Source organism: Grammomys surdaster, unplaced genomic scaffold, assembly GCF_004785775.1.
Source record: "Grammomys surdaster isolate TR1022 unplaced genomic scaffold, NIH_TR_1.0 61, whole genome shotgun sequence".
Lineage (NCBI taxonomy): Eukaryota > Metazoa > Chordata > Mammalia > Rodentia > Muridae > Grammomys > Grammomys surdaster.
The window spans coordinates 14411876-14421777 of NW_021604563.1; the positions used below are offsets into that span (position 1 = coordinate 14411876).

A 9902-nucleotide genomic window follows, 5' to 3' on the forward strand; every position below is an offset into this window, starting at 1 on the left:
TATATGAATTGAATTACTATCTTTTCCTATTTAACTTCAATTAAATTCCCTTCTATTTATTGTATAAGCTTATTCACAGGCTAACAATGTGTCATATATCAGGCTAAGAAATCCAATATTTTCATCAAGTCAAAGTTCAAAAATCCCAGTTGCTTACAACAGCTTTGAATTATTAAATTTCCATTTATCTTTATTCTTTTTATTTGATTGTAGGAGGATGTAGCCTTGTTATCTGTTCTCTGATCAGCCTGCCTCCTTACATAACAGGAGCTCCTAGCACTCTGAGGCATCTTAGAAGCCTTTAAGAATGCCTCATCCTGGATCTGGAGCCTGCCATTCAGCATTGTCTGGGTCTGCATAGCTTACAGCGTGAACACTAAAAATATGTGCAACAATTTAACATGTATTTTGTCCTAGTCTCGAACTCATGCAGCTTGGGCAAAAATTGTGTAGTTCTTTTAAGAAACCAATTCTCCTCACCTCCTAATCTTAAAAGTATGGCACATGTTTTAAATTGGAGATCTCAAATTAATTTTTAAAAGTGGGTTCTTGCTTCACAATGAACAACATCTATAGTATTTTTCCTTTTTATTGCATATTTTATGTATGTGCATTTCAAATGTTAACCCCTTTCCCCATTTCCCCTCTGGAACCCTCCTTTCCATCCCTCTTCCCCCTGCTTCTATGATAGTGTTCCCCTCAATAATTAAATAAATCCCAGTGGCTATGCATTCCTAGCTTCCTTCCTGCTCCAATGTTCTAGGTTCCCAAATGAAAGACACACATAACCTTGATCAGCTTATTGGCTGCTCTATTTTCTAACCTCCATGCAGTTAATACACATACACATACACACACACACACACACACACACACACACAGAAAGAGAGAGAGAGAGAGAGAGAGAGAGAGAGAGAGAGAGAGAGAGAGAGAGAGAGTCAATAATCCTGAGTTATTACTTACTAAATCCTACATTCTATCCTGGCTGCTCTGCACCCAGAGTTATACCCATCTCGGCCACACTCTCCCAGCTCCTTCACATGATGGTTATGCCTTCTTGTCCTGGCTCTCCTCAAGCATGACAGCTCTCCTCTCCTTCTCCTGGCATGGCAGATCACCCCACCTTCTCCTTTCTCCCTGTCCACAGCCAAGGAATCCTAAAAGTCTTGCCTCTGTCTGACCTCCCCAACCATTGGTTGTTAGCATCATTTTCACCAATCAGAACCAACTTGGCACAGGGTCCCTCAATGTCTTACTTGCAGACATTCATGCAAACAAGTTTACACAGAGCATAATTTGCATGAGAATACAAGCAGCTACAAGAAGGGATTTAATTTCAAGCACAGTCTACACTATAAGCCTGTGCCACTGACTCTGATATCAGGCATACTGATATTGTAGGTAAAAGTGGTAGGGAATTAATTTATGTGAATCTTGTGGTTAATTCCAATAAGAGAATCAAAAATAAACCAAACAAACAAACAAAAGCATGCTTCTAGAATTTTAGAGGAAAACTACTGCATCTGCATACAGAATGTGAAACAAGTCTTTATGTGACACTGTATTTTTTGTATTTTAGCTTCCTAAACCACAACACCCCAAGAGTCCAAGGATACAAAACTACCTTTTTTGCCATGAAGGGGAAACATCATGTCTCTAGCAAATTTAAATACCAAAACTAAAGGATAATCTTCATCTGCTTTATTTATAAATGGGGATTTAATATCACAAGACACTCAAACTACAAAAAACAAACAAACAAACAAACAACTAATTAGTACTGGTTATGAAGTACTGAGTTTTCTTTTATCCTCTTTCATGCAATTTCACCAGTTCTGTTTTATCTTCTAAATATATTTGAAACATATATGTTTTATTTGTTAAATTTTTTCATGAAACCATCTTTGGGGCAAATTAGTGCATACTAATAAATTATTATTTGTAGGCAGGTTTTTTGATCAGGGTTCATGAGCTAGGGGATATGTGACTTATCTCAACTCTTACTCACTCACTTTCTTTTTAACAAAACAGAAACAAAAACAAAACAAAACAAAACAAAACAAAAACCTTTTACTTTCATGTGAAATAGACATAAATTTCTATTGTGAAATTGTGAATTCCAGCCAGACAATGGACTTATTGCAGTAAATATTTAAAATGGTGACACCCAAATCTTGCTTGTCCTTATTCACACGCCATCTTCATGACTAGCCTAGGCTTAAGAATATGCCACAGCCAATTGGTTGTGGCCACTGGCTCAGGTGGCCAGAGATACTTGCCCTGCCATCCATGAGATTCCATCGCGGGAGATGGTTCTGCAAATCTTCCATGCTGTCTCCACAAGGCTGTGCTGAGCCCAGACCATCTGGCCATTGACACAGGCCCGGTAGAAATGAGACTCCAATGCTTAGATTATCCAAAGGCTTTATATGTTTGGTAATGTTCAATAACAAGATGCCAACACAATTAGAGGTATAACCCAATACCCAACCTAGATGCCTCAATTACCTTAGACTGTTAAAAACATGCACACATCTGCTTCCATGTTCCCCTATCTCTTGTCTTCTCCTCTAGCTCCTCCTCTTCCTTCTCTTCTTCCTTTCCTTACTCTTCCTCTTCCTCTCCTTACTCTTTCCATCTTAGCTCCTCCCAACTTGTGGGGAAAATATGCTGCTACAGAGTCTTATTTATACTCCCTCCAAACATCACGGGTTCTCCACTGGTATTGCCTTACTACTTGTCTTGCCTCAGTATATAAGTCTGTCTTAGCAAACCTATATCAGATGATATCACTTTGCCAATTGGCCTGAGTCTGTAGAAGTGGCAAGGAGCCCCAGCACACAACCATATTTTTTTTTGGTGTGTTTCTCACTGTGGAGGCCTGATATATGGAGCTTAATTACAAAATGTAAGACAGACAAATACAGGTGTGTTGGTAGAAAAAATTAAAAGAAAATACATGTTAATAAATAAAATAAAAAAAACCCTCATCACATGTCCTTTCACATGCTTGCTTTATCAGAACAACCTCTCACCTATGTTTGCTTTAGTGAAATATTCTTTCATGAGTCTGCCTAGCTAAACTTCCTTTTATCTGTGTCTGCTTCACATAAATGTTCCTTCCTGCATTTGCTCCAGCAAAACTCCATCTAATGCAACTGACCTTCCAAAGAAACCAGAAGTTTCCACTTCTACTGTTCATAGCTTGTGAGATCTCCCTTTTAGTATTTTGCATGTCAACTAGCAATGTTATGATGCCAGTCTTTTTCAATTGCTGGGATTACATAGGTACATGCTTCTTTATTTCTTACTTTTTAACAGATGAGTCTTTTAATAGAAAAAAACTGTACAAGAGTAATAACACATATTTCTTCAATCCAGAAAGCTCTGAGTTTTGGTTCTTTGCCTTGGAAGTGGCATGTACATGGCTATTACTACTGCATGGTCTTATTTGAGGGACCCTAGTGTCAAATCCTCCTTGGGCTTCATGTTCTGCATATTCTTCACTTCAAAAACAAACACAGCTTCTTCTGAGGCTGTGGAGTCAATGAAGTTGACCTTAATGGAAATCTCAAGGTGTCTTCCATTCCACAGGAATGTGTGGGCATTCAGGGCCACAATCTAGGTTTGTTCTGGCTGGGCCACATTGGCAAAGATTATCTTAACCATTGCAATAAGCACTTGGTATTTTTGTGTGCCCTGGAAATTTTCAGTCACAAGAATTATTGGGGTTCAGGAATCACATCACAAAGCCCACTATAACCAAACTCAGTAAGGCAGGAATAGTTTATTGAGCATATGACCTGAGGATGGTATATGAGGGTCATGGTCCAAGTTTGGGAACTGAAATATGACACTGAGGTAAGATTGTTATAGGGTTTTTAAGTCCCAAAACCACAAACATCTGTGTGAAGTTATTTCACCATTCAAGATTTAGGGAGAGATGCTTTCCTTAGGAACATTTCTTTGATGTAAACTAATCCCACTTCCATTGGTTAGAGTATTCAACTGTGGTAGAGGATTTTCCTTGTCTAATATTTGTGTTCTAACTTGTCTATCAAGATGTGACTTGTCTAACATTTATCTCTTAACTTCTTAAGCAGGATGTCAGTTACTCATGTACATGACAATGTCAAGTAGGATGTCATTTTCCAGGGAGGTCTTGTAAAATTAAATTTTACTATATCACTACTTAAAATGGAACTATTTTTCCAAGTAGATTTTTAAATGAATTCAAATGTCTCACTTATCATGGGGTGCATCCCAGGGTCAGCTTCTACCATACATTTATATATATATGTATAAGAAGCCCTGCTGAATAGCTGGTTTGGTCCAAGCTTACTGTGGGTAACAGTTCTACAAATTTCCATTGTGACTGGTTTCCAAAGGCAGAGGACATAACAGAATATGTAATTAATCATCACATTAGAAAGTTTCCTAATAACACATAAACATAGAAGAATGTTTCATTATAAGGGCAGGCTATCCAGGTACCAGTTACCTAGGCCTTCACATTCCATTTAGGCTTTAATATTTTACTTATATCCTAAGAGAAATAATGCTAGTCTTCTTCTTGGCCAAGTTGATGAGGTCATGAGCAGAGCAGTGGGAGAACTCAAATGTACAGACCTGACCCTCAGAGTTGACAATATTGGAGACATGGGAGACAGTAGTATAAAAGGGGGCTACCCTTGGCCCCTGGCTTGATGTATATTTGGTGTCCTTCACCCAGAATTGTTGTTGCCAGCTTGGAACAGAAGGAATTCCAGGCTCAGTACTCAATTTTGTCATCTCCCTCTGAAATAGAGAATCTCGTTTCGGCATACACAGATTTTAGCAGCCCAGATTTTTTGTGACAAGGGCATCCTTATTTCAGTGACATATAAAGACAATTTCATGTCAATACAGCCCCACAAGTCTCATATAGCTGTATTTTTCATGTCTTTTTTATTATTGAGAATTACCTGCAAGAAAGTAGAAAGAACTGAGTAGAATCAGAAGGCCACATAAATGATTGACCCACTAACACTATTTAAGCAACTGCAATACTGTGTTTTTAATCCTTGCTGTATATTTCAACAGTGAACTATGTAAGCCAAATCAATGTTTAAGGTTATTATTTTCTAGAAGACTTAAAAATAGAATACTTGAATTTTTAATAGTTTAACTGTTCTTTGGTAGGATTTACTTTTCAATGAACTAGAGTAAAATATTAGATCATTGCTGATGAGGAGAATGTATTAACAAGTGTATGCCAATATTAGATCTGATGCTTCTCATTATTCTGTAGCTCCATTGTGTGTTTGGAGATGACCAATTTGAGAAATCATTAAGATGAATTCTAAGACTAAGAATGTGATGATGGGACTAGAGTTCTTGTAGAACAAGACAAGGGTCTTCCCAAATCCTTTTCTACAACATGAAGACACAGTAAAAAGATAGCTATCTGCAATTCAGACAAAAGGTTTTCACTAGACATTCAACACACTGGATCTTTACTTTTGGTGTACTCAGTATTTAGCCTCTCATATTTATAAAAATTAATGTTTCTTGTTTAAGCTACAAGTACATGTTATGGTGCTTTTATAATAACAAAGCTTAAAGTTTAATAAAACACATCTATGAACAGATCTAGTTTAGAAATTGTTCACTTATTTTTAATTGAAAAATCTTAGTCACTGAGAAAATAAATTATATGTTATCTGAATTACCTGGATCCTTAAGTGTTTTATAAAAACAAACAGAACAAACAAACACCTACTAAATTTAAGTAATGTCAGGTCAATTCAGACCAAGTAGTCAGATTCCGAACAGTTTCTTATATGGTCATTCGGATAAACCTACTAAAAATTTTAATAATTTAAAGAATGGAATTCCATTTTAGATTCTTCAAGCTTTATTAGTATCTCTTGTTACAAATCTACAGAATTAGCCAGTTAACTTTGTACTAAAGATACTTTTGGTTGGCTACTGATTGTTCAAATCATGGGAAGTTCAGTGATTAGCTAGCAAATTTAGAGAAAATCACTCCTGTCAAAGCTGACTTATAAATAATAATTTGACACACATGTAAAGGATGATATCCAGTTAGTTTATTAAAGTTAGTGCCCCTTTTATATAAAAAAAGAGAAGGAATAATTTTCCCATATTATTTCTGACTAGATTTTAAATGCCAGAACTGATTCTTTTGATACTACTGCACATCTAAAAATGATACATACCTTTAAAAGATTGACATTGCATTGGAAAAAGAGAGGATATAGTTTAGTGGAAGGAGCATTTACTTTGAATATACAAAATGAAAGTTTACATCTCCAGCCACATCAGCCTTAAACATACACATGTATGGTCTCAGCCCTTGAGAAGCACAATCAAGTTCAGGAGTTCAAGGCAATACTGAACTAAATACTATTCTAGGCCAGACTGGAATACATGAGAAACTGCTTCTAAAATTAATTACCATTTAAGAGAAATTTTCAACTATAAAGATGATAACAAATGCAGAAAATATAAGTAGTGCTTGGATACTGAAATGTCTTTCAAAAGTCCAAGTGCTTGAACATGTAGTCTTCTAGGAATCACTTTTGTAAATTTACTGTATTTAACAAGCTACTAATTTGTTTCTGATACTGATGACTATTTGATTTCATTTTTAAAATGATAGCATAAAGTTATATTTTTGGAATTTAACATTCCCACTTGCCATCAAAAGAATGAATATTGCCTTTTTAACCAACCTTTAAATAACTGTCAAAACTTTATTGTTTGCCTATTGATTTAGCTGTCTTAAAAGAAATAGAAGATTGTATATTGGAGGATTTGAAACAAGGATATACGAAAAAGGAATTAATACAATTGTATTAAAAACTGTAAAATAGGAGCAAAACTAAAGAAACAATATTCCATTCATGGAAATGTACCATGCAGATACCTAAGTATTTGCTATATGCTTTGTATTATCTCCATTTTGAACAGAATTCATAGCATTTTTCTCAAAGAAATATTTCACTGGATGATGTTGACTACAGAACAACATATAAACTCTAAGTTATTTAATAATAGTATAAATATTACTAGCTATAATCTAAGATAACAATCATTGGTCAAATGAGACAGTTAACATTAATAGTTACAATGTTAAACTGAATTCATACAATTTTAAGATGAAGCAATAAATGAAGCAATTTTATCTAAGAATAATATATATTCTAATAAAACATATAAACATTCTCATCCTGTTACATTACTTAGTTTGAGAAATAGTTTAAACTCTTACAATCAATTGAAAATATTATTCAGATTCTTTATGTATTGCCAGTCCCAAAGTCTTTGCATAATTAAAGCAACTTTAAAAGTAATCTAACAGACTTCCTTGAGGGACTTATTCTTTACTTTTCCTTAAGCTTTTCACAGATTAACAACTTTTGAAACTAATGTTATTATATAACTATTTTTTCCAAACAATAAGTATCAATTCATAAAACATTTGTTATACCAATGCAAATTTTAAATTAGTCTATTTTATATTCATGTTTTCTACCATACAGGCAAACTTTTTTGCTCAAAGTAATCTTTTAAAGGTTTCTTAATAAGTGCAATTAAAGAATTATGAAATAATATCCTTAGTTGCAGTCTTGGAGGCATCTAAATGGAGCATGACTTTAGCTCAAATAGTGCCTACATTGTCAAATGGCTTCCTCCAGAGAGTGTAATCAATATTCATTGTATTTCTTTTACTTTTATGCATTTCTTTTCTAAATTATGTTTCTTATGTTTTCCCTTTCCTCTTTTCTTCATGTTGTATGTTTCCTTTTTCTTTTGTATACATCTGCTAACACTGAACAATCTCTATCCTCTTTTGTTCAGCTACACATCCAAACAAAACAACAGATAAATTTGTATTGAAATTGTAAAAGGTGGAAAATTTAGGTTTAGGGGATAAGGAGATAGTTCAGTGTGTTGAGCACATTGACTGCTCTTTTAGAGGACCTGGGTCTATTTTCCAGCACCCATATGGCAGGCCACACTGTGTTTAATTACAGTTCTAGGATCTCTGACACCTTCACACAGATACACATGCTGGTTAAACACCAATGAATATAAAATAAACACATATATTTAAAAATTAATGAAACATTTAGTTCTAGCTTAAGAATTTAGGGAAGAATTACTGGAAGATAACAGATTTGGTTAAGAATTAGAAAAGTTAAATAGCTTGAATAATTAGAGGTAAAACAACTTAGCTGTAAAAATACCACACAAGTCTCAATGACTGATACTGGATGCTTTTCTTAAATCTTATGCATTCTGTATGTTCAAGATGTGAACCATGTAGTTGGATCCTTTATTGTGTATTTGGAACCTGGATTTGGAATACTCGAGTCAGGTAATGCTGCAGAGTTTCTCCATCTGTCTCTCTCTGCCTCTGTCTCTGCCTCTCTCTCTCTCATGTTTCCATTAGATTATACAAAATCTGTATTGTACTATTTTTACTCATGTTTGTATTCTCACTAGACTAAGTATACATAATTCATTGTAGATATTTACTTAGAGTGTTTAGTTAAAGTAGATTAGTCATGTGCAAACCAAAGAGAAAACAATGTGCACAAAGAAATGCTTCAGGATCACTTCCATGTAAGGAGTACTACTAAAAGGAGGTGTCACAAGGAATACCAACAACAGATAAAGAAAATAAGACAAAAAAAAGAGAGGTGAAAAGAGCAAATAGCAGTGTGGTTTCTTGGAAGACAAAGAATGCTTGTAAACAGAAAAATAAATTATAAAGTGAATGGTAAAAAATGCCTTCTATGTTGAATATTCCTTCCAGTATTTGATACAACTGTCTTTATGCCAATAAAGTACTGTTTTGATTGCTGTGTCTTTATATTCTATTTTAAATTCTTTAGGGAAATAAGGTAATGCTTTTAGAATTATACTTTTCTCAAGATTATAGTGACTAGTCAGGGTTTACTGCACTTATGGACAAATTTTAGAAAATAGTTTTACATTTTGTCTAATAAATGTCACTTTTCTTTGGGTAGTGTGAATATTGTCATAATAAACATTTTTCCAGTCCGCTGACAAAGAATTGCTTTCTCTTTATTTTTAAATTATTTTTTATCCAACTATCTTAAAGATTTCAATGTGCAGCATTTTCACTCTTTCACTCACTTGGTTAAATTCATTACTAAATTTACTCTTTCAATGATGGCAGCAATAACTCAACATAATCAGTTGACAGTTTATATTTATAATTGCCTATATCTCAAACAGTATCATGTAATTCACAATATGACTCGAAATTTGGCTTTTAATGCAAGAATTTAGCTGGCTTTTGAATTTTTGACTATAGCCTATTATAATTACATAAAATATTTTATATTTCATGAATAAACAGAATTGCTGATATAATTCATTGAAGTACATGCTTAATAATCTATTCTGACATATACATTCATAATAACATGAGTATTTTAGCCTCCTAATTCATATAATTCTGATTCACAAAGAATGAAATTTCCTAGATGAAAATCATTATATAACAGTGAAGCTTTCTTCATTCTTGGTTTCTGTTAATATTGCTTGAATATTTTTGATACTGCTCAAATAAACAATATTTACATGCAATATTTATATAAGTATAGGTATAGTCTATAGCTGCTATAATAAACAACTGTGGAGATCAACAAGTTCCTTTAGCTATCTTATGTACCAACTATTCACTGAAAATTAAGCTATATACGGAACTTTAGCACCAATCCTAGAGGTTACACCTGTACCAGAGATTCCAGGTAAAACCTTGCCCACTGCCTACCAACTCCCCTAAAGCATGTGCAGCAGCCTTAATCTCCACCCCATTCACTGGGCTCCATATTCCAGTGCATAGCCCCAGCTCCTTTCCT

At 34.3% G+C, this 9902-nt stretch overlaps 1 pseudogene; it reads right to left on the bottom strand.

Annotated features, from left to right (window-relative positions):
• Positions 1-3372: 3372 nt before the first annotated feature.
• LOC114627617 lies at positions 3373-4899 on the bottom strand (annotated as a pseudogene).
• Between the last annotated feature and the right edge of the window lie 5003 nt (positions 4900-9902).